Genomic DNA, 23541 nt, shown 5'->3' with positions numbered 1-23541 from the left:
TATCTTAATGATACACATAGTCAAGTACTTAGAAGGATAACTAGCGTGACTTCTGTAAGCTGTTTCTAAAAGGGTCTCAGGTTTTTTTGTTGGTGTTTTTTTTGTTTGTTTGTTGGTTTGGTTTGGTTTTTTGTAAGCATATCTTTGCTTATACTTCCACTGAAGGGAAAATTTGTTCCTCCTTGTAGTGTTTAACAACTCATAAAATAAATAGAAGGCAACTTAAACTTACAGATCACTTCAGGTGAACTTGTAATTCTATGAAGTGCTGATGCTTACTTCCAAAATGTATATTCCTTTTCTATTATCAGCTGTTCTAAAAAGTCTGCTCCATATAATATCACTAATAGTAGTCAGCCATAAAAATGTGAATGCATGCTTTGTCTCTAGCACAGAATAAATCAAAAGACCTGCAGAATTATTAGGTAAAATCGCTTATGAGTGGTAATGTACTAAAAGAGCGAGCTGCAATCATTCTCTGTCCAAACTTTCATCCATATTAGCTTAAACTGAGACTTTGCTTTTAGCTGATGGGATATGTGCCTAACGTGCTATGCAGGCACTTAAAAGTGAATGTGCACACACATACACACACAGAGACAAGCATGTAAAAAAAAAAGGTAAATAAATATAGGTTAGAGAGCAGGCCTTTTGGGGAACCTCAAAAGGCTTAAGTATTGGTCCTTCAAAAAGGTGTATGTAATGGCTACCTGCTACAGACCATGGGTTGGATACAGTTCCCCCAACTGTTCACTTAGAGTCCCTTGCAATCTTTTGCAAAAATATCAGTCTTGGTTACATCCCAATTGATGTAAAAGTTCACTAGTATAATGAAGAGAAGACCTTATCATCACTGACTAGTCTAGTGGCAGGAGCTCATTGTGAGGGATCATGGAAACTTCTTGAGTACAAGCCTAAGTTTTGAACACATGAAAGTAGTTATGTTTTAGAAACTTACTCAAGACACATCATTGCCCAAAGGGGCTAGTGGAAAATGAGAACTGAGGTTGCCTGGCAATTTAGAGTTTGGTTTTGTGTTGTGTTTTTTTTTTTTTTTTTTTTTTTTTTCTCCCCTGTAGAAGTTTGCTGGCAGTGTGAAAAACTTGAGTGAATAATGAAATAAAGTATTTGCAAGCATCCATCAGATAAAAGCCACAAAGTTACTTCAAAGGTATTAGTGCATCTTTTTATTTGCTTTTCGTGCACATTCATATGCATGACGTTGTGTTTGGAAAACCATTCATGACAGAAATTCCAGAATGCTTGCATGAATAAATATGAGCAAATGTTCATCAGATGTTCATACCACAAGTGGCTTGCTCAGTTCTCTTGCTTGCTTTTCAAATCTGGTTGTCCATTCAGAGCAGACAAAACACAAAATGAATTTGAGGATTTGCTTTTTGTTAAAAAATGCCTAAGTAATGTTTGCAAGGATTCTTTTTTGGACACACATTCTAAAATATATTAATGGGATATGATCATAGAAATATTATAAATAACAAATATATTGAATTTCATTTAAGTTCCTTTAGGAATAAAAAATCCTGTTTTCTACTGGTAGTTCATACCTGTGTTGGACCACAAGTAACTGCGAATATTTAAAGTTAACTTGAGTATATTGGATGCCTTAGAAATCGGACATATTTTAGGTAGCTAGGATCCAATAATCCATTTTTTTTTCTACGTGGTAGCTTGGTTTTTTAATTCCTTCTGAGGCAGATCATCAACCATGAAAGTTACGTTCAGGAAGAACTATTAATTATAAGTCTAGGTGGTGCTAAACCTATAGATATTATGAAATTCTTACCTGCTGCAGTTTCTGTAGAAGCATGAATGCCATCAAAACTATTGGCATCAATAGGGGCCTTTCTAGTGATTTAAATCTACTTTAGTTTGGGCTGCACGTATCTTGCTGACAAAACATTTAACTTTTCTCAGTGTGCTGTATACTCAGTTTCTTGTGCCTTTTCCCATCTGAATGGGTGCATTTAGGTGCAGTTGACAAGGCTGCAGGGCTGTGAGCCAAGGCATGCTTGCCACCAAGCTTGTGTGGAAATCCACTGACTTCAGCTAAGCTAAGGGGACATCAGCACAAATATGAACGTATCAAATTAATCCACTCCAAATTCAGAGTATTGGGAAAAGCTATGGCACATGAGTTGTTGGACAAAAGCAGGATCCCACATGTGATTATTCAGGAAAAATATTTGTGGGTGAACAAAAGGTTTTGGTACTCCAATAAAACTTATTTCTTACTTAGTAGCCTCCAGCAAGCACCTTTTTCTCTTCTTCATTGCTCTCGTATATTGAAAATAAATACATATGTTTTATCTTGTTACTATTTTTATGTGATTGAAATAATTGGCATACAATAAATAAGAATATTAATTATTAATAATAATAAACTGGTGGGTTAGTATATGATCTTCTTGTTTGTGAGCCTGAAGTTTCAGAGATGGCATCATCTGTAAGAGAGCACAAAATAATAACAACAGTGTCACTTCAGAAAGGTGAGCTTGTTTCTCAGTGTGTTAGAGGAGAACAGAGAGGGCTCTATGGTTTGATTTCAGCTCAATGAAAACCTGGGGAACTGTGGATTTTATATGCCGGAGCTCAGCAGAACAGAGCTTTGTCTTGGTAACTCAAAATGACTAGATCATGCCTGGTAGCTGGTCCTGGAAACCTGACCCTTGTCACAGGCTGACTATATCAATTTGCAGTAGATTGATGATGTATAGACTTTGGGTGCCCCAGGGGAGGCCCAAGAAAGGCCTGAGAAACATTGTATTGTTAATCCATACCCCTCATTAGTTTCTGCTGTGCTGGATTTCAACTAGCTGGCAGGGCTAGAGGAGTCAGAGGGAGAATGTGGCGTTGTCTGGTGGTGTTATTGTTAGTTGCCTTTTGAATGAAAGGAAGTTTTAAAATACCTTTTCTCCAAAGTTTAATACATCAAAACTGGCAGGATTCTTTATTTTCCTCTCTACCTATCTTGTCAAGTGCCTGGAATTCCTGGATTTTCTTTGTATATTTATTTAGTGCTCTCCCCTCGACAGCTTAAGCTTTATCTCTTCCCGATAACAGTCTCTCTATCCTTTCCCAAGTAGTGGCAGGCGTATTATATACGCTGTAATCAATTTACGTTTCACTACCATTCATCAGCTCTTGTGCTGCTGATGGAGACTGTAGCCCTGCCTTCACTGTTTCTTTATGTACTTTGAGATTTGTTGCTTAACCATTTCTTCTCAGTGCACTGCGAGGTTTTGATTTGAAGGAGACTGTAGTTTTAAACGTGGTTTCCATCAAACAGTAACATCTTTGTCAAACTTCAACAGAATTAACCTTAACTGCAAAGGAAGTTTTGACTGCCATCATAAAAATGTTTGATTAGTGTTAATAATTTATTAAATTGGTTTGTCCTGACACTGCCAACATGTTGGAAATCTCTCAACCATTAAAACATTAACAGAGGCTGTAATACAATGCTCCTTCTGTTCCATGTTTTATTTCAAGACTGCATTCTTACAAGCCGGGTTCTGTGGTGTTCCAATATGCTCTCATTAGGACTGCATTAAAAGATGAAATATGACAAATATTAAAAAGCGTGGGAATATGGAGTAGAGTGTGGTGGGTGTAGTTTTGTGGGCAACTCTGCTGCGATTAAATTTTTGCAAAGCAAACCTGGTTTTGCAATAAGGGGAAATAAAATTACTAGGCAAGTATTTAACTGAAACAGGCCCAATATGTTTGATAGCTTATGTATTTTAGGAGGTTGGATGAAGCATAGTTAGAATTTCTACTAAGATGTGAAAGCTGATATTGGGCCTGCTTATGCTGAAGCATGCCATTGAATTATATAAGAAACAAAGTCCTATTTGAGAAAAGTATTAATGCCTTGAGAATAGATTGATCAAACTTTTATTTGATCGTTTACATCTACACTTGAATTGCTGGTGGTAGGAGCTCTTCTGTGTTCTACCAGAAACACCTGTTTTGGCTCATGCAGACTTGGGAATTGTACGTAACGTATTCTCTGTAAAAGGCCATTTAAACAATAACAAGAGTTTGGTTTATTTCCCAAGTGGATGGAAGATAGTTGAAATGGAGGCTCAGTTTATCCTTTGTGAGTTGCTGTTAGTATCAGTGTAATTAAGTAAGCAATTACTTTTTTTCCTCTATTCAGTACTCATATAGGAGTTCCAACATTGTCTCAAATGTGTAGACTGAGGTTGCAGATTGCATTAGTGAAGCACAGAGATGTTGACAACTGAAAGAAAAACTTTCTTTTTTCCATCCCAGTCATGAATATATATTGAAAATAGTTCCAGTACCTACCTTTGAAATTTAATGCAAGGCTTTTGAACTCTGGGAGTGAACTACTCCATAATTATTCGTAACAGCTGGACTGGTCCCCTCTTAACTCTTCTCTTTTTTGGTACCTGAAAAAATATGATGGGTACACTAGCGAAAGGTGTATTCTACTCTACAAAGGGAAGTGATCTAAGCTACTCATACCTGTATGTCCTAAAATCCACGTGTTTTCAAATTGAGAACAAATCCTTTAGGCAAGACTTGCTTAGTTTCTGTATCTTATCATTCCCAGTTACTCAGCTGCATGGAGTATAAATCTGAAACAGTTGACCTTAAGTCAGAGGACTGATTTACAGTGAATCAATGAGAGTACAATTTTATGGAAATCATTACCACAGGTCAGCCTCTTTGCAGTTCTCTAAACTTCAGAAAGTCATTCTTAATAAACTAAGAACACTGCAAATGCTAATTTGTTTTAGTAAGTACTATGTCTTGCAAGATGTTGGCAAGAACTGTGTAGCAACAGTACATTAATACATAGGAAATAATCAATTGTTTCAACATCACAAAGTAATAATCTATCAGCTCAATAAATTCCCCAAAGATGTGTCAAATATGTGAGTGTTTGGGGAACAGACTAAGTGTAAACATTAAAATTGGGGATCTGGAACTGCAAGGAATAGAGTTACTCTTGCTTTTTTTTATGGTGGTGGTTGCCTTTGTAATTGTTTCCTAATTACTTGCTGTGTTAATAATAAAAATTTTTGAGCTTTCAGAACATTCAACATAGTTCTACATTTATTAATTACAACAGGAAGATGACTACTATGAGATGTGAGTTTTTAATATGAAGGTTCAAATGTCGTCTCTTTTCTGCTTGGCAAAGTCACTAGCTGTGACTAGACTGTTTCCCCATTGTTTGGGAGTCTACATGCTGTTATTAGGAACATTAGATACTTTGTATCTTGAGATGTTTACCTCTGTTCTTGGCTGGAGTGGGATAAACTAAGATAAGCACTCTTACTAAGGGCCAAGAAGTTTCCATCTTAAGAGCATCCTCAGCTCCTCCTGACAGTAAATGATCTAAGAGTCTTTCTAAAATGTAAACCAAAGCTTGTGTATTACCTGTACAGAAAAGGCAAGGTGAGGAATCTCATATTCATGGTGAATGCATTCCCATACAATCTTTTTTTCCACCATAAAGAAGGTTGGAAAATTTTGAATTAAGTCCATAAACTCATTATTTTCAGTTCCAATGTTGTTTCTTTTCTAACAGAACTCCTGACTCAGTGATTTTGTAAATAGCCTGCAGTTATGTGCCCCCGAGTATGGTCTAATGAGGGTTGGAGGGTACCTCTTAGATTATGTTGGAAAATTAAAGGGACTTTTTTCCTCTAGCTTTTCAGACTAATTATTCTCTCTTTTCACATGAGAACAATCCTCATATATATCTTGAAATCCTCTTCAATGGCACCATTTTCCTGTCCACAGCTTTGATGTACTGCACATACTTAACAAAAAGGCTATGTTTTGGGAACAGCAGTCAACAGATCCCATCATGGTCCTAGCTGTTTAACAGTGAATTCAAATACGGTTGCATGAATGAACTGAAATTGAACAGAGAAAGAGAATCTCTGCTCTGTTCAAAACAAAGCCATGCTCTTCATCTCCAATTATTTGTTACTCATCTTTTACCCATATTTCCATCATTTAAGGATAGTAGCTAATGAATAAATGGACCACAAATACCTCTGGCTCACTCCTCTGCTTATGTGCTGTGACTTGATGCTTGAATTGATATTGCCTGTTACCTGTGTCTCTGGTCTTAATTTGTGTGCATTAGGTGACTTTGCATACCCTTCTGTTGCACTGGCTAATTCCACTGAATCTTTCTAAAATAAGGTATAAGCAAGTTTGCACAGTATACTCTTTTTGCTGCCTTTCAACAATAGCTACAAAATCATTTTCTTTTAATGCTTCTGACCAGCCACAATATAACAAAAGGGACCGTTGCCCAAATATCTGATACACTTCGCCCAGCATTGACTTGGAAAATTATAGAGATGAACATTCATGTTCTTTGACTAAGTCATGTAGTCTCCAAATCTCTGCAACAGAACAAATCCTGACTTAACCCGTATGTACCTCTGACGTGGTCTCCTCTAGAGGAGGGTTTCTTCAGTTATAAAATTAATAAATGTGGATTGTACAGTTATTTAAATGATTTGTATGACACTGGATTCCAAGAGTATGTTGAACGAAAAAAATCCCCAAACCCTAGATATGCAAATAGAAGATGAAATTTGAATGTAACTCAAAACTAGCCAAATTTTTGACTGTCAGTTTGCATCATTGTGAAAAATAAACAACACAAGGTAGAATGATCCAATACGCATACTGTGATCCTGCACAAGGCAAAACTGTTTAACATCTTTGTCAGTGACGTCGACAATGCGATCGAGTGTACCCTCAGCAAGTTTGCTGATGACACCAAGTCAGCTGTGTGGTGTGGTCCACACACTGGAGGGAAGGGATGTTGTCCAGAGGTACCTTGACAGGCTTGAGAGGTGGGCCCGTGCAAACCTCATGAAGTTCAACAAGGCCAAGTGCAAGGTCCTGCACATGGGTTGGGGCAATCCCAAGCACAAATACAGGCTGGGTGATGAATGGATTGAGAAGGAGAATGCAGAGAAGGACTTGGGGGTATTAGTGGATGAAAAACTGAATATGAGCCAGCAATGTGCACTCACAGCCCAGAAAGCCAACCGTATCCTTGGCTGCATCAAAAGAAGCATGACCAGCAGGTTGAGGGAGGTGATTCTGCCCCTCTACTCTGCTCTGGTGAGGCCCCACCTGGAGTACTGTGTTCAGCTCTGGGGCCCCCAACATAAGAAGGACATGGACCTGTTGGAGTGAGTCCAGAGGAGGGCTGTGAAGATGATCAGACAGCTGGAGCACCCCTCCTCTGAAGACAGGCTGAGAGAGTTGGGGTTGTTCAGCCTGGAGAGGAGAAGGCTCCAGGGAGACCTTATAGCAGCCTTCCAGTACTTAAAGGGGGCCTACAGGAAAGATGGGGAGGGACTCTGTAACAGGGAGTGTAGTGATAGGATGAGGGGTAATGGTTTTAAACTGAAATAAGGTAGATCTACATTAGATATGAGGAAAAAATTCTTTACTGTGAGGGTGGTGAGACACTGGAACAGAGTGCCCAGAGAAGGTGTGGGTGCCCCATCCCTGGCAGTGTTTAAGGCCAGGTCGGATGGGGCTTTGAGCCACCTGGTCTAGTGGAAGGTGTCCCTGCCCATGGCAGGGGGGTTGGAACTAGATAACCTTTAAGGTCCCTTCCAACCCAAACCATTCTATGATTTTATGAGCACATAAAGGATAGGATGGCTCAAGACTTTCATGAGGTGATAAATAAATGACAGGCTAGAATTAAAAAAAACCCCAAAAAACCAACCAGCAGAAATAGCCTATATTTAAATACTAGAGTAATGAAAATCAATGTTAGAGAAGCACTAATTTCAAAGATAGTTTTGAATATCGGAACAGCAGACAACAGGAAAGGCAATGACATCTGAAAATAAGAAAGCCAGGCTGGAGAATTAAGATATAGGAATGAGACACCAGCAAGTATAGATCTTATTGTTTGTGACTAGGAACTAAAAGAGTTATACTTAGTGTGCCGTGCTTCTTGTTTTATTTCCTAGTGCAATAAGGTTACATATTCCAACCTATTATAGGTCTAGATTCATATCCCTTCTTATCTCTCTAGGTTCATGTCTTTCTAGATGTGAATTTAACTGCATGATCAGTACAAAGTCTTCAGAGAAGGTGGTGCAAATTAATAATGAAGTCTGCATAAGTGACAGTTCCCTAGCCACTCAGGAGTTTAACATTTCTAAAAGCAAATATTGGATGTTTTATTACTCACATAGCCTTTGAGTTGTTTGGGTCAGTCTTTTGTGTTTCTGTGTTGTCTTTTGTTTCTACCTGCCCTACCTCATTAGCTAATAAATTTTACATCAAGAGCTAGGCATGAAAAATAGAAATGTAGGTGCTGAGTATTTTCTTAACCATGTCCAAGCAAATTATCCACAGAGTAGTGTCTTTCTTTTAAACTGCAATTCAACTTTTCCTTGTAAATGGAGGCAGAAAAAGCCAAGGCAGACAAGGACTCATAATATTATCCTGCTTCTGCATACAGACTCGTGTCTCATGGTTGGTGCAGCGCAGTCTTGTGTTATATGAGTACATCATGTGCAGAGTTCAGGAATGAGAGCTGTTCCACAAATAGTCAATATTTAGCTACGATTATTTAAGCTGCACTGGTATTGCATGGGCATCTTTAACAGGAAATAATGAACTTTGTTCCTTTTTAGTAAAGATATTATCTTTATTAGAAGATCCCTCAGAGCTGCCGTGCACCTGTCCTTTTATATGCAGCTGCATTTGACTTGTTAGAAATCTTTGTAGGATCAGCAAACAATTAACGTTGTTGCCTGTTTGTTGGGGGGGGGTTTGGTTGCCTTTTTTTTTTTTTTTTTTTTTTAAAGACTATACCACTTTTTCTTTCTCCCTTTTATTCCAACTCACAAACTACAAATCACTTCCTGGTGCCCCAGTTAAAGGAAATTTCTTCAGAGATATAACATCAGGTGATTTATGCATTTCTTTCTGGTATAATAAAGATAGGGGAACCTTTCAGCATAATTACTTAACTAGCCAAATATTTGGTTTAGATATATTGTAGGTTGTATTGCTCTGTGGCACATTAGACGAAGTATATATTGTGAGAGTGGGTGGAACCTGGTGACTACCTTCATTCATCCCGACCCCAGTTGGACGTTTATCAAAAACCACTCCAGGGAGGCAAGATTTATCACTCAAATGGGCAATTGCAGAAAACTTCTTATTGCTTTGGCAGGAGTCTAATGGAGGGTAGATTTTTCACTGTTACGGGTGTTGACAGTACTGCATCCTGCATCCATTCTGAAGCAGTTGATTGCACTAGAAAGCACTTCTTACAGGATTAACTCTGTTACAAGCACTGAGAGGGGGCTGATATGCCACAGTTTTATATGATAGCGTTGTGTTATTTAAAGGAAAATGATGCATAGCAAGCAGAAGGATGGCGGCCACATCCTCTCTCTTGGTGGAGAGTGAGCCCAATGACAGGAGCAGGTCTGAGGGCTGGGCAGCAGCCCATGGAGGAAGGTTTCTGCAGCTTCCTCTGGTGTGCCTGTCTGCAGGGCTCTGGTGGGTGCAACCAAATTGTAAAAAGACTCTTCCAAGATGGAAACTTGAAACCAATGTTGTTCTCCCGTACAGAGACTCTGTCCTTTAAGTGGAAAGGCCAGCACACTCAAACTTTGGAGCACCATAGACTTCTTAATCTATGCCAATAATGCATTTGAATTGATCTATCCTTATGTTTCAGAGCACTTTGCAAAAATATCACATGGTACTTTCTGTCTCAGGTTGGAAGGCATGAGCAGGAAAGGAGACTTGCTGCAGAATTATAGGGCAAGTGGGAGAAACTGGGATGAAACTTAAATCTCCTCATCTTTGTGCTGCTTTCAGTAGCATCCCATCCCAACAAAAAGTATACAGCTGTTCACATTGGCTTTATTTAACTTGCTTAAAGTAAAACAAGTACTTAAATACATTTTTGTATTTAGATGTTGTCACCGCAGATATGCCATTATAACCCAATGTCCTGGTTTCAGGATAGAGTTAACTGTCTTCCTAGTAGCTGGTACGGTGCTATGTTTTTTAGTTCAGTGTGAGAAGAATGTTGATAACACTGATGTTTTCAGTTGTTGCTCAGTAGTGTTTAGACTAAAGTCAAGGATTTTTCAGCTTCTCATGCCCAGCCAGCAAGGAGGCTGGAGGGGCACAAGAAGTTGGGAAGGGACCCAGCCAGGGCAGCTGACCCAAACTGGCCGACGGTGTATTCCATACCATGGGACGTCACATCTAGTATAGGAACTGGGGGGAGTGGGGGTGGGGGATCACTGCTCAGGAACTAACTGGGCATCGATCAGTAGGTGGGGAGCAATTGCATTGTGCATCACTTGTATATTCTAATCCTTTTATTATTACTATTGTCATTTTATTAGTGTTATCATTATTAGTTTCTTCTTTTCTGTTCTATTGAACCGTTCTTATCTCAATACATAAGTTTTACTTCTTTTCCCGATTTTCTCCCCCATCCCGCTGGGTGTGGGGGGGAAGTGAGTGAGCGGCTGCGTGGTGCTTAGTTGCTGGCTGGGGTTAAACCATGACACCCAATTATTAATACTCTTAAAAAAGAAACTTTATGTTTTACATATGCGCGAGAGAATTTTCCTTCTCTGGCTACATGTTGAGAAGTGGGTGGGGGGTGGGAAAAGGATTAACAGGGTGGGGGTGGAAAAATGTATTTTAATAGAAGAAAGAGCATGCACAGTTATAGTCTCAGAGCAAGAAATAAACACTGTAATCATAAACAAATGTAACCTTGAGTACAGAGAAGACAGTGATTTTATTGTATTGACATATGGTGCTTGGGCAATGATGGAGGATTTGTTCTCTTACGTTAGTCAGGACACCTTGGCAGACAGTCCCTTTCTGTGGCCATTGCTTCCAGATAGTGTGTCAGACCTTGGGTTATAACATGTCTAGGACTGGACAGACAAAGACAAAGAAGAAGGCTTGCTTCAGGGGAGATGGGGGAAACCTCTTCACCTGCAGGCCTCAGTGTGAATGTCCTCAAGAACAATGCTGGAAACCAAACCAGCATCAAGAAAACTTCCCTTCCATAATGAGCCTGCCTTGCCTTTCACATTTATTTAAATGCTTACACTTACACTCTGCAAAGTTTTATCTGAGTGTGGTGTCTTGAGGCACAATAATCCAAAAGCTAGCTCTGCAGATCTATGCAAACTGTGATGAGACAAACTGAGGATGTGGCTCCACATGAGACTGTGCCCTGTCCTCCTGTGTCGGGTTTCTGCTCTCAGTGCCACCAGCTTAGATTCTATCAGGTTCCTCACACAGATTCTATGGGATTGTGTTTCTAAATCTGGATCTCAGTGAGAGGTGGGAATTGTTGTTTCTTGTAAAAGAAGCTACCCCAGTGGAAGGAGACTTCTATTGTGTGCTCATGGACACAATCTGGACGGCACAACTAACTGACAGATAGTGCTGTATAAGGATGTGAGAAAAGCCTTGGCCATCCAAGAGTCTCCAGTATTTAAATTAAGCAAAATCAAGAATGTATTTGCAAGGGAGTACTTGCTCTTCTTTCTTTCTGTTTCTGTTCAACGTATGTTAGCTGTACTTTCAAGTTTTTGATAACTTCACTGCATTGTGATATTAAATTCCTTTTTATGGGGGAGAAGTGAGGCAGAGAAAAAAATATGTCTTGACCAATGTCCTTTAGGGTATTCATGCAGAACTGGGTATTAGAGCAAGATCTCCAAGTCCAGCTCAGTGTTTATTTAATGTGTTGTTCGTATGTGCTTTAAGAAAGTACCTTCCAACCCTTCACTTGTTTGTTTAGAATCCAAACTAATTCTAAATAACCCCCCTGTTTTGTCAAGATCAGATTGCAGATGCTGGATGCAAATGTAACATGAAACTTAGATCCTGTTTGGGTTTTCTTTTTGTTTGCTTGGTTTTAGTTCTAACACTAGGAAGCTTTTAGGGATGTTAAAAACAAAAGCAAACAAAAAAAATCCAACCCCAGTTCAGAGTTATTCTATTCCAGTACAAGCATAAAGAGGGGCTCTCTGTTATACCATTGCAAGGAAAAAAATCAAGACCTGCATGTTCCTTTTCCTGTAAAGTGTTTCCTCATCTCAAGCCGCATCCCATGAAGGAACAACTCCTATTTGAGACAGTAAAACTAAAGAATGTTTTTGCAGATTGACAGCATACACAACAAATTCTGGGGCAAATCTTCAATAATGCTTCTTAATACCCTGCTGGCATATGGAGCCCACAAACATCTAAAAGGTGACCCTTTATTTGTTGTTGCTGCTGTTAAGATCAGAACCTGTTTCTTGTGAGACACTTCTAAATGAGTAGCCTTGCAGCAACTCTCTTTGAGAGTCAGGGAATAACTCAGCCTGGAAGAGGCCTCTGGAGGCTGCCTGGTCCAACAATCATGCTTAGAGCAGGTCCGACTTTGAAGTTAGATCCAGCTTCAAAGATAACTTGGGTTGCTCAGGGCTATGTACAGCCAGGTGTTGAACATCTCCAAGGACGAAGGCTCCTTGGCACCCCTGGGTGCCTGTAACCAGTCTGTGACCACTCTCATGGTGAAAAAAAATTTCCTAACATCTAATTGGAATTTCCTTGGCTGCAGCCTGTGTCTATTGCCTTTTTCCTTTCACTGTGCACCTCCAGAAATTTGGCTCTGTCTTCTTTAAACGTGCCTGTTATATAGATGAAGAAAACTATAAGATCTCCTTTCACCTTCTCTTCTTGAGACTGAACCCAGTTGTCTCAGCCTCTCATCTTCTGTGCTCCAAATCCCACCAAGTCAGCAGACTGGTCCCTTCATCCAAAGCAAAAACTCAAATTAATCTGCAACAGATATGTCTCGACTTTCAAGACATCAGTGGAGGCCAGACACGTAGGGTAAGTTATTTCCATGTTTGAAGGGAAACGTGTTGGCACAGGTGCAAGATACCTTGTTGCTAATGTAATTTTTGGCAGGTATGTTCACTCAGGCAAGTTCGTTAGATGCCAAAAGCAAAATGTAGTATACTTTACATTTCTCACACGTGGCCTCACAAGCAGCCTTGTGTTCAAACCTCCAGTCAGCCTGTGTTGCATTGGCTTTTCTCCTGCCACATGGCAATGCATATCCGAGAGTAACATTCAGTAAATTATTCAGTAAAAAGAAGAAGGAATACTTTTTGAGTACTCTTGTAACTTCTGACTAGAATTTCAATTTAGTTATATGAATGCCTAATATTATTCCCTTTATTCCAAAACATTAAAAAATGTTTGGAAAAAATACATGTATCGTTTGAATCATTTGACAGAGTGATTCTTCACTGATTTAATAGATAAAATTGATTCCAGCTTATAAAAATCCTTTCTGGACCTTGTCTGTCACCAGCTTTTATCTTACTTGCTCCATTGTAACCTGTCTTCATTGTAAACAAGGTTTCAAAGACATTGTGATGACAGATTGAATGTCCAAACAGAGAAAACAAAGCCTAATTGTGCAGAAAGCTTACTTTATAGGTTTTTTTTAGGGTTTTTTTTCCCTCACAGAGTCAAATGGGCCTTTAATTGAATGAATTTAATTGTTGTAGAAAAGTTTTCTTTCTAGATGTCCTGTTGGGTATCTTGGTTATCTTTCTTTAGTCTGCACTTTCATGCCAGGTGGGGATGGGGAGGTGCTTTTTCAGGCTATATGCTGACATTATAGACATTATGCCATCTTGGCTGTGGAGGTATTTGTATTCTGTGTATACAGCTATGAACCAACGGGTGGCCAACAGACTGTAAATACTATATATAGTATCTCCAAACTCACTTGCCCACATATTTGTAATTGCCATTGGCACAATTGCTTAAAATTTCCATCAGGGAAAAGGATATTGTTGTGTTCCTCGTACTGGTTACCTTGCAGTTAAAAAGCTGCTTGCCTACAGACTCAATACCATAACATAACAGCAATCTCTGAGGAGGAGAAATGAGGAAGGGATTAATGTGAGGAGGGGGAAGCATGCAGCCTTTACTGTCCTGCCAGCTCTCATAGTGGCTGCCTTCATGATGAAAACCAGTGCCATGTAATTCTGATGGCTCAGTTTAGCAGGGATAGCAAGAGCTGTTCTTGGCACAGCACTTGGTCAATTTATCATGACATTACTAGGCTAACCTGCATTGGTTTAGAAACTTCTCTGAGCCCCAGATTCCTCCTTGCCAAAACTGCTGAAGCAGCGTTCATGAGAAATTTCTACTGTCCATGTTGGAGAAAGGCAGTCTATTGCAGCTTTTTAAAAATCTGCTTGACCAACTATAGACTATGATGTGATGCTGTTGTGCCATGAACAGTAATCTTCAATGACTTTACCAGAGGAGGCTTTTTCTTTGCCATTAGCAGTGGCATTGAAGAAGCCCATAGCTAGTATTTGGAGACCAGGAGACCCTCTGTTCAGGTGGGTTTTGGCACCATAATTTAGTTTTAATCCATGTTTAACTGATGGAATTTACATTCTTCCACTCCCCAGTTCCTAAATCAATGATAAATATTTCAGCCTGCCCTTTTCCTTACTGGGGCACAGTATAAGCGACCAGAGTGGCCATCACTGATGCTATTGCTGCATGAGCACCTAGAGCCCAGCAAGGCTGGCTCCCGAGCAAGTGCAAGTGAACAACTTACTCTAAAGGGAACTTCTGTACATGAATATGTCTCAAGTAATTTGAGGTGCCTTTGATGATATGGTACATGAGTTGAGGTCTCACCTGCAATACCTGTGTCCTACAACACTCCTTTCAAGACCCAAATAAGCTGTTTTGTTTTCAAGCAGTCACACTGTATGCTCCTGTTTAGTCTGATCTTTTCTACTGTATTACAGCCTTACTAGCTTGATGCACCTGTGATTTGTTTTCTCCTTCCTAAGTGTAATACTTCCAACTCATTTTTACCAAAGTTCAGCTTTTGGTTTTGGACATATTGATTGTCCTAGAGTGTTTTATCACCTTATTATATACCACTATTTCCATACTAGTCAAGAGCCCTGGAGGACAGGATTAGGCCCTGAATCTATGCTTGCAGTATCTCCTTACTTGATTGCTGTCTGCAGATTTTTTGCCTGTCTTACTCTACTGTTCAAACCATTCATTAAATAAGAATTATTTCCAGGACACATACTTCAAGGATACTTCAGATACCTGTTCCTCTGTAGGAATTGTTTTGGCAGTGAATCACCAATAGATGTTCTTCAGTCAGTTGTAAACACCATAGAGTATGTGCACATTTAAACTGTTTCTTTCATTAATTTTGATAGTTGCATACGACATGTCAGGAGTCTTATTCAGGCTGAAATATATCTACTGCTCTCCTGCTATCCACTAAACATATTAATCCATCAAACAGGGAAATTGGACTGACTTGCCATGGTTGTTTTCTAGCTCTTTTTATCACTGTTATATACCAGTGGTTGAAAATTGTTGGCTTAATCATTTGCTCCAGAACCTTTCCAGGACTTGATTGGTTTGCAATTTCATCAATCATTCTGTGATTCCTTCCTCTTCTTTTCTTTTTATCCCTGTTCTCTGTATACTCTCAAAAGTGATTACCTATGGTTCAAAGACCATTTTGATTAGTTCATGAAGTAGTCAAGACCAGATTTCATAAAGCCCTGCTTATTTGCAGATACCTGTCTTGTCTAAATAACCTGTCTTTCTTCTGTCCTCTGGTCAGCATTTATATTCTTTGATGTTCACAGAGAAAGAAAAGTCTGTCTTTTTAGTAAGAATTGATTTCTCTACCTGCTTCACAGGTCTTAAATGTGGAGTATCGAGCAAGTAATTGTCATTACTCTAAAAATGGTGGTATTTACCCTATTTTTAGAGGAACTGCTGAAGTGACTTGCCTGATCTTTCACAGCCACTCAGTGGTAAAGGAATAGCACCAGGAAGTTTTTGACTCTTTCTTATGATATTCAGCACTCAGAGCCATCATCATGGGTCAGGACTCAGTTGTGCTAAACTCTGTGCAAGGAAGATGATCCTGTCCCAGAGCATGTCATAGTGAAAACTTAAAACAGGAGGCAGGCAATATGGACGGATAGATAGAGAGGACCACTACAGGAAAACCCAGAAGTCAACAGTAGTCTGTAAGATAAGCAGCAAATCAGAACTTGGCCCTAAATTCTCCTCTCAACAGTTACTACAAGAACATTCTGTGAGTGTGTGAGATCAAAGTTTCCTTGGTGATGTTGATTCTTCTTGAGATGAAGAAGCCTGAGCAAATTCATGACGTGGAAACTGCAGTTACTGAATTTGACCAATTGCAATTTCCCTTCAAGTACCCCTACAAACAGAATGATCATCTCAGGCTGTCTTTGGCCTCATTGCACGCAATTTACGAGCTTGGTATCCCATCAGCCTTTCAAAGAGAACTAGAAATACAGTATTTCTTCTCATATATTTTGAAAGGATTCACACAGAAATGTAATATTAGTAAAACATCTTTAGTATCTGTATATAATTCAGCATTCAAAGTCACAACCAGACCTAGAAGCAAGATCAGATGGCTTTCTAATACCCACTGTGCATTTCTGTGGGCTATTGTGTTAGCTTTGTGCATTCATGTATTTTCATCGTGTCTATTTTTATTTTCATTCAGGATTCACCCATTTGAGAGGAATATATTGAGCTTGTACATGCACAGTGACTACACACTCAGTCTTACTGTTCAGCCTCCGTTTTATGTCCTGTATTTAAAGCACTCCGACCTGTTTTGTGAATGTGCAGGATGATCAGCAACATAGATGAATCTGGGGTAAATAAGAACCCGAGTATTTTATTGTTATCTTGATGGGGAAACTACAAAATTTATCTTCCTTGAACTGTCACTTTAAACTGGCAATTGAAAAAAGCTTTACAGGGATTTTTTTTATTTGTCCATTTGTAGTATACAGAAGTAAATCTAGGGATGCATGAACTGGATTTAAGGAGCTATCCTACCTTTCATTATTTTGTCGTCTTTGTGAGGACAAGGGATATAGCTGTATCTGTTCAAATTGAGGATAAATAACTGAGGGGAAGACTGCTAATGTAAAGACGGGTTCACATATTGCTAGGAAGGAAGATTGAGATATCTTAATACACAGTTACTTGTTATTTTAGGGGGGTGTGTATATAGGCTAGTGATGTCTAGATAGCATGGAGTAGGAGAGTTTGAAACTCCCCATACACAGCGCATTATATCGTGCTATGATCTTTCTGACATCTGAAAATCTGGAAGGGAGCTCACAGAGAAGTTAAGGACTTAACTGGCTATATGCTGATTGGTTTCCAAAGTAAAATCTTAGATTATGTGATTCAAAACAATGTTCATATTTTAAAGAAAGTCTCCGTGACCTGAATATGTGGAAAATGGACAGTTATTAGACCAGAAAGTAGACATGTGCATGCATTTTAGTGGATGTTTTGATGCTGTGGGTGCTATGTGCATGGTTTATGTAGTGTATTTTTACCTTATAGTTTTGTGGAACTTTTACATAATCTGTAGATCAATTGAATTTTTAAACTGACTATAACTTTTTCACTCCATGAAAGCAGGCAAAAGATTTGATATAAAGGCTTCTGTAGCTTGTGCACCTTCTTTTTAGATAGCAACTATACTGATTTGCTGACATCAGATGATTTTCAGAGTGGTACCTAAGCCTGCAAATAAAACGTGTAGCATGTCTTATATACACTAGAAGCACAATTTTGCAAACATCTATAACCCAGCACTTGGCAACACCGTCTCTGTGCTTGACTGACGGATTATTTGGTTTGTAACAATCCCCAGCCTGGGAGTCCCTCTCTTAAGCCAAACGTACAGACTTACACTTCAGTCCTAAAGTTCCCTGCTGTGTTTGTGAAGGCTGTGGCCACCACACATGCACGTGACTAACCTTACTCATGTAAGCCATCCCATTTAGGTATGTGCATACGAGGCTGCGATGCCATACCCTAAATGATCAAAGAAGTAATCCAAATCCCAAATTCTTACTTTCATTCAAGCACACACATAATCTTTAACATCCCAAATAGTGTTCTAATTAGCCATTGAAAGCCGTAAGTGTTAGGCTCTGAAAGTGATTATACATTTAAAAGTCACTTGGGTTAATTAAATAATTTAATTTTCATTCATGTTCCATTGGCTTTTTCTCTCCTTTCATTAATTTTAGCCCACAAAAAACCTCACTAAAATCGCCCTTGGAGTAAGTGTAAACTCACAGACTTTGCTCTAATCCCCACAGAGTGTTGGATATTACTTTTAACCCAGATCTAATTAACAGTGTATGTTCTTTATTTAAATCAGAGCATGTCTGTATATTATATGTCAAAATAGATACTTGTTGTGTGCTGTCATTTTCAGAATATTGTTCTTGTCCATGTCTGGTACAATCCTTAATTTTATGAGGTATCACGTGACACTAGAGTCCTCTGACAGAAAGCAAACCTTAATCTTCTCCCTTTTTGTTTCCAGTATATTTGTACTGGGTTTAAAACTATGTGATTGAAAACTGTGCTCCAGTTTCCTAAAAGAGAAGTTGTCCTTTTCAAAACTACTAGTGATGCCCTTAGTGGAGGGTACAGGACTTGAATGGCCATTGAGACTGAAGAACTTTTCTAGATCAGGTGTGAGTCCCGGTGATACAGCAGTATTGGGAAGGTGACTGCTAGCAATAGCTCTGCTTCTGTCACTAGCACAAGGTTTTCAGGTCAGCATAAGGTATAAGCACATGTTTAAATCCTCTTTGCATTTAAGATGGAAAAAGACTGTGCTTTGTAGAAGATGGCTAGGTTGGTTACATGATGAAAATTAAACATTTGCTAAAGGGTTTCACTGAAGCAATGCTCAAAACTACAATGAAAAAAAAAAAGTCAAACAAAAACATCCAGGCAGAAGTACATAAGCATGTAAGTCTAAAATATATTTAGAATAGCTGTGAAGCAGCATCGCACTTATAGTCAGGATGCTGCTTGGACATCTAGGCGCGCCAATCACAGGGATTAATGCCTGACTCAGAGAGAAGAGCCACCTGCTTCACTGGGGCTCAGAGGAGTGATCCTAATGTTAGCATTTTTATACCTGGGTTGCTGAAGGCACAGGCATGTCAAGATTTTGGTATGGCCAGAATGAATTCTCTGGAATTAGATTTAAAACTCAAGTACCACTTACTATTCTCAATTCTCTTCAGTTCATGTCTCCTACCGTTTTTAAGGTTCTTCAAATCTGTATTCTTGAGGTGAAGACATGAGAAAGAGCATCTGTGATGGTGAGGGAGGCTGTTGGATAATTTAATTTTAAATGCAGTTGTGTGGTAAGAGCTAGCTTTTTTTTCCTTCCTGACATCTTAGAGACATCATGGGGATTCAGTGCTTTTAGCACCTCATTTATTTATTTATTGGGATAGAATTGTAGTTGGAAGTCTTATTTCAAATGAATCATTCTTTGTTGCTAATGTTCAGCAGAGGGAACACTGTTTTGTGATTTTATCCTTGGTTTTTGACACTGAATGGATTTGTTTGGATCAATAAAACAGGTTCTGATAAAATGAGTATGGATCCTCCACAAAATTTGATTTTCAGTGTGAGAATCTTCCAGACAGGTTGATTTTTAGAAACTGCTTGTGGACAGGCATTGATTATGGAACAGAGTTATTTAGGATAGCTGAACACAACAGTTAAGGTTACATAATCTCTTAGAATGTATTTAAAGCTAAGCAAATCATGTGTTGAGATTCTGAATGCATAGAGGTTACATGATTTTTAAGTGGGAGCAAATGGTACTTCTCTGAACAACTGTAGTAAGCCTAACACAGAATTCAGCAAGAGTTTCTGCCTTCAAACTGCATGAGAACTGCTGTGGCTAGACGTGATTCCTGAATTCCCTTTGTTAACTCAAAGACACAGATAACTTAATTTTCAAAAGCAACCAACTTGAGTGTTGGAATGGCTCAAAATTTGGGTGCTCACAGGACCACAACTTTAAAAATCTGAGGATGAGCTGCTTTCTCCAAAAACAGGCTCTTTTCTGTTGGTTCATGTCTCAGGTAAAAATAAAAGTAGCTTAGGCCACTACTCCAAGTGAGTGTCAAGCCTATAGTGGAAAAAATAGGATAGCAAAATAAAAGTTACCTGATTCTGTTTGAGGTGTGCCTGAAGCAGCACAGACAACTGCTTGAGGGACACCTGGGTTCGCCATTGATCTATTGACCTCAGGCGAGGTGCTTTCCCTCTCTGTTCTTCAATTCATAAAACAGAGATAACACTCAAGGCCTTCTTTGTCACATGCTTTCAGATCTTCTGATGAAAGGAGCTTTACAGAAACAAATAATAACCCTATTCACTGAGAATTTCATATCATGGCAAACTTATTTTCCAGGTTAGTGCAAATGGGTGCAGGAGTTCTGGAACCAGGAAGCCCAATACATGCTCTAGGCTAGCCCAGCTGTAAGAGGGAACAAGTTTGAGATGAAACTTGTGCCAAACAGATGCTTTTTAAGTCTCCCTCCTAGAAGGATTCTGAATGTCTGATATTTGCTTATTCTGATTCAGATAGTCTCTGTTCTTCGTTGGTTGCGCCCCCCCTCCCCCCCCCTTTTTTTTCCTTCCCCCAACCTTGCAGAAACTCAGTCTTTGAACTCTTCATTCCTGTCAAGTCAGGCTGACATTGACCTACAGGATCAGAAGTGGCTATAGGGGTGTGGACAGAAAGTCTTGTGTAGCATGATTGTGTAGGTCTCATATCTTTAGGAAACCACGCAAAAGTCATTCCTGCTTTCATTCCATTCACTTTGAAAACCAGAAAATGGATATGCCAAAACAGTATCTCCAAACTCAAAGCTATCATTATCCTTAGAAAATGGGATGGGATGCTAGCCAAAAAGTGAAAGAATAAAATTTACAACACGAATGGGACTGTGTTGTGCAGGAAGGTGAGATACCAGTGAAAATCTTCATTACTGCATAGTCTGATTCAGTACAACTGCTTGCTACAGAGGAAACAGGTGAAAGTTATACATAGGACTCCTGGGTCCATGCAGTGTTGAGCTATCCAGAGAGTACAAAGGATTATATGGTTAACCTTATAACAGGCCACAGAAAGGAAAGGAATAGTCTGGTTTTCATATTCATGGCGATTAAGTCTTTTCACCAAGAAAGAGGTAAGGTAGAGAAGGGGGCCTTTCTGATGCAGAGGTTAAATGGATTGTGCAGGGAATAGACAAGACCTCCGTCATTACATGGTTTTTAAAACAGGGTATGCAAACACCTGTCAGGAATGGCATAAGAATACCTGACAATAACAAGGCCCTCTGAGCTCCATTTGAACCACCTTTTCTATGATTCTTCTATGAAGTCCAGGTTGCCTTGTGAAACACAGATGTAATGATGGAAATAAGACCTCTGTGCAATAAGCTGTTAAGGTTTGTCTGGCTAGAGACTGACAGAGCTGAAAGTTTGGCTTGTGTAAAACAAACAAGTTCAAAAAAACTGTCCCAAATGAGTCATTCAGCCCTAAGAGGAGGGAGAACCGAAGCCTTTGAAAAAAGCCGCAACTTGCCAATAGCAGCAGGACTCAGAAGCACTTTCAGCAAATATATGAGCACAACTCATAAAATGCTAGCATAGTAAATGCCCTATAACACTACTGACTTGCTAAAGACTGCAAAGACTTTTACCTCACCCGGGCGGTTCCCAAGCAGAAAGAAGTTTCCCATCTTTGACTTTGGTCATGGATCCTGGAAGTTGCTGCCATGTGAGACGATGAAATGTCATCCATATCCTGTCCACAGTTAGAGAAAGATAAGGTATTATCCAGCAGGGAAATACGCTCCTGTTTGTCATGAACTTGGATGACAGAATGTGGCAAATGCTGTTGCATCTAAGGTCCAGATTCCAGATCCTTACTCATCTATCTAGTCCTTATTTAATCTGTCCTGAAGTCAGGTGCTTGTTCAGCCACATAATAATTTCCTGAGATACTAACAGAAAGCTACCAGCTCGGAAGCCGGTTGTAATATCTTTCTGAGCACTGCCCAGTGGCACTGGATCTAGCAGCAGAATTTGTGCAGAGTGCTGAACTTAGACTGTACAGGTTTTCACTGCTGCTATTTCTTTGTTTCCCTGTTGATGCTCCTATATACTTTTCCACTTATTTTAATAGACAGTTATGGATAAATATCTAAACTGAAATTTTTACACAAAAATTTTGCTTGAAGACAAAGCCGTTAACTGAGCAATATTGCATTTTCTAAAAAAAAAAAAAAACTATCAAAAATGTTTTATCAGAAAACTGAAAAATAAACAAACAAAAATGCTTAATGATGTTTTATTACATTTTCTGGTTTGCTCTCTAGTTAAACAAATAAAATTTACTGAGAAAAGCCTCTAGTTTTCCAGTCAGCACAAGTATCAGGCTTACAAAAGCATTTTTGCTCTGTGGAAAAACAGTTCAAAGAGTTGCTTATGGTGAAATACTAACTTGTTACATTAAACTTACTGAAGCAGGAGGGAAAAGAAACCCCAACAAATCCTCAAATGGCAATGCTTGCAGTCCGCCTTGAACTCACCAAGTATGATGAACAGTGACACTGCTGTCTTAATGTACTGCTGACAGAGCTGCTGTACTCATTAACCTTTGATGAAACAAGATGTCACTTTGTTCACATCAAATGCTCCTTGATGCCTGTGCTCAGAGACTGTTTTTGTTGCTGATGCAGACATCAGCTATTGTTGAAAACATTCTCTCTCCCTTCCAGCGTTTCACTGCCCGTGAGGATTTATAGGTGCTGATCATTATCAATCTGCAAATGGAGTCTGAAGCCAAGCGTGCGTGTTTTAATTTCTGCAGCTTTTAATTATTTTTATTTAAAATATTTATTTTTAAGTGTAATTTAGATATATTTAAACACCTGAAAACGTTAAATAAATTCTTGATGTGCTACAGGATGCTGCCATGAACTCAAGGATGTGATTGAGTAATCCCATCATTTTTGAAGCTACTGGAACTATTAAAGAAATATTTACAGCATTTCAAATGCTACATAGTAGAAGCACACTGTAGTGGGAAGAGTGGCATTGAGTTGTGAAGTACTCTGTTCAACATCATGACTAAGCAGTGGTGTAGCCTGGATTAGAACTGAGGTGTCCTAATTCCTGATATATTCTGTAGCTGTTTATCAGCATTGCCTTCTATTATCAACATTAGGAGCCGATCTCACTGTTCTATGTACAGTAAATATCATGTCACCTAGCAAGGGAAATCCTGACTGACCGTCTCTAATCTGGGAATAATTTATGCCAAAAAGTATTAATTTTTTTAGTCTTTACTTTGCATGGTAAGTACATTCATTTTGCTATGAGATAAATGAAGGGGGGAGCAAGAAGGAAAAGGAAGAATTTTGGTTTCCTAGCCAAATATATAAATCTTCAATACTGCAACACTGTGAGATTAGAGGTGAGTATTCTCATAGGTGCTTTTGTGTTTGTTATTTT

General features: G+C 39.1%; 1 long non-coding RNA gene across 1 annotated transcript; it reads right to left on the bottom strand.

Annotated features, from left to right (window-relative positions):
* Positions 1–1242: 1242 nt before the first annotated feature.
* Positions 1243–22611, bottom strand: LOC126052779 (uncharacterized). Its single transcript, XR_007510145.1, has 4 exons — positions 22547–22611; positions 21731–21829; positions 4336–4439; positions 1243–2465 (listed from the first exon to the last, which is right to left on the bottom strand). It is a non-coding gene; the product is annotated as an uncharacterized LOC126052779 (long non-coding RNA).
* Between the last annotated feature and the right edge of the window lie 930 nt (positions 22612–23541).

Source organism: Accipiter gentilis, chromosome 30 (genome assembly GCF_929443795.1).
Source record: "Accipiter gentilis chromosome 30, bAccGen1.1, whole genome shotgun sequence".
Taxonomy (NCBI): domain Eukaryota; kingdom Metazoa; phylum Chordata; class Aves; order Accipitriformes; family Accipitridae; genus Astur; species Astur gentilis.
This window is presented reverse-complemented; position numbering and strand designations above follow the sequence as displayed.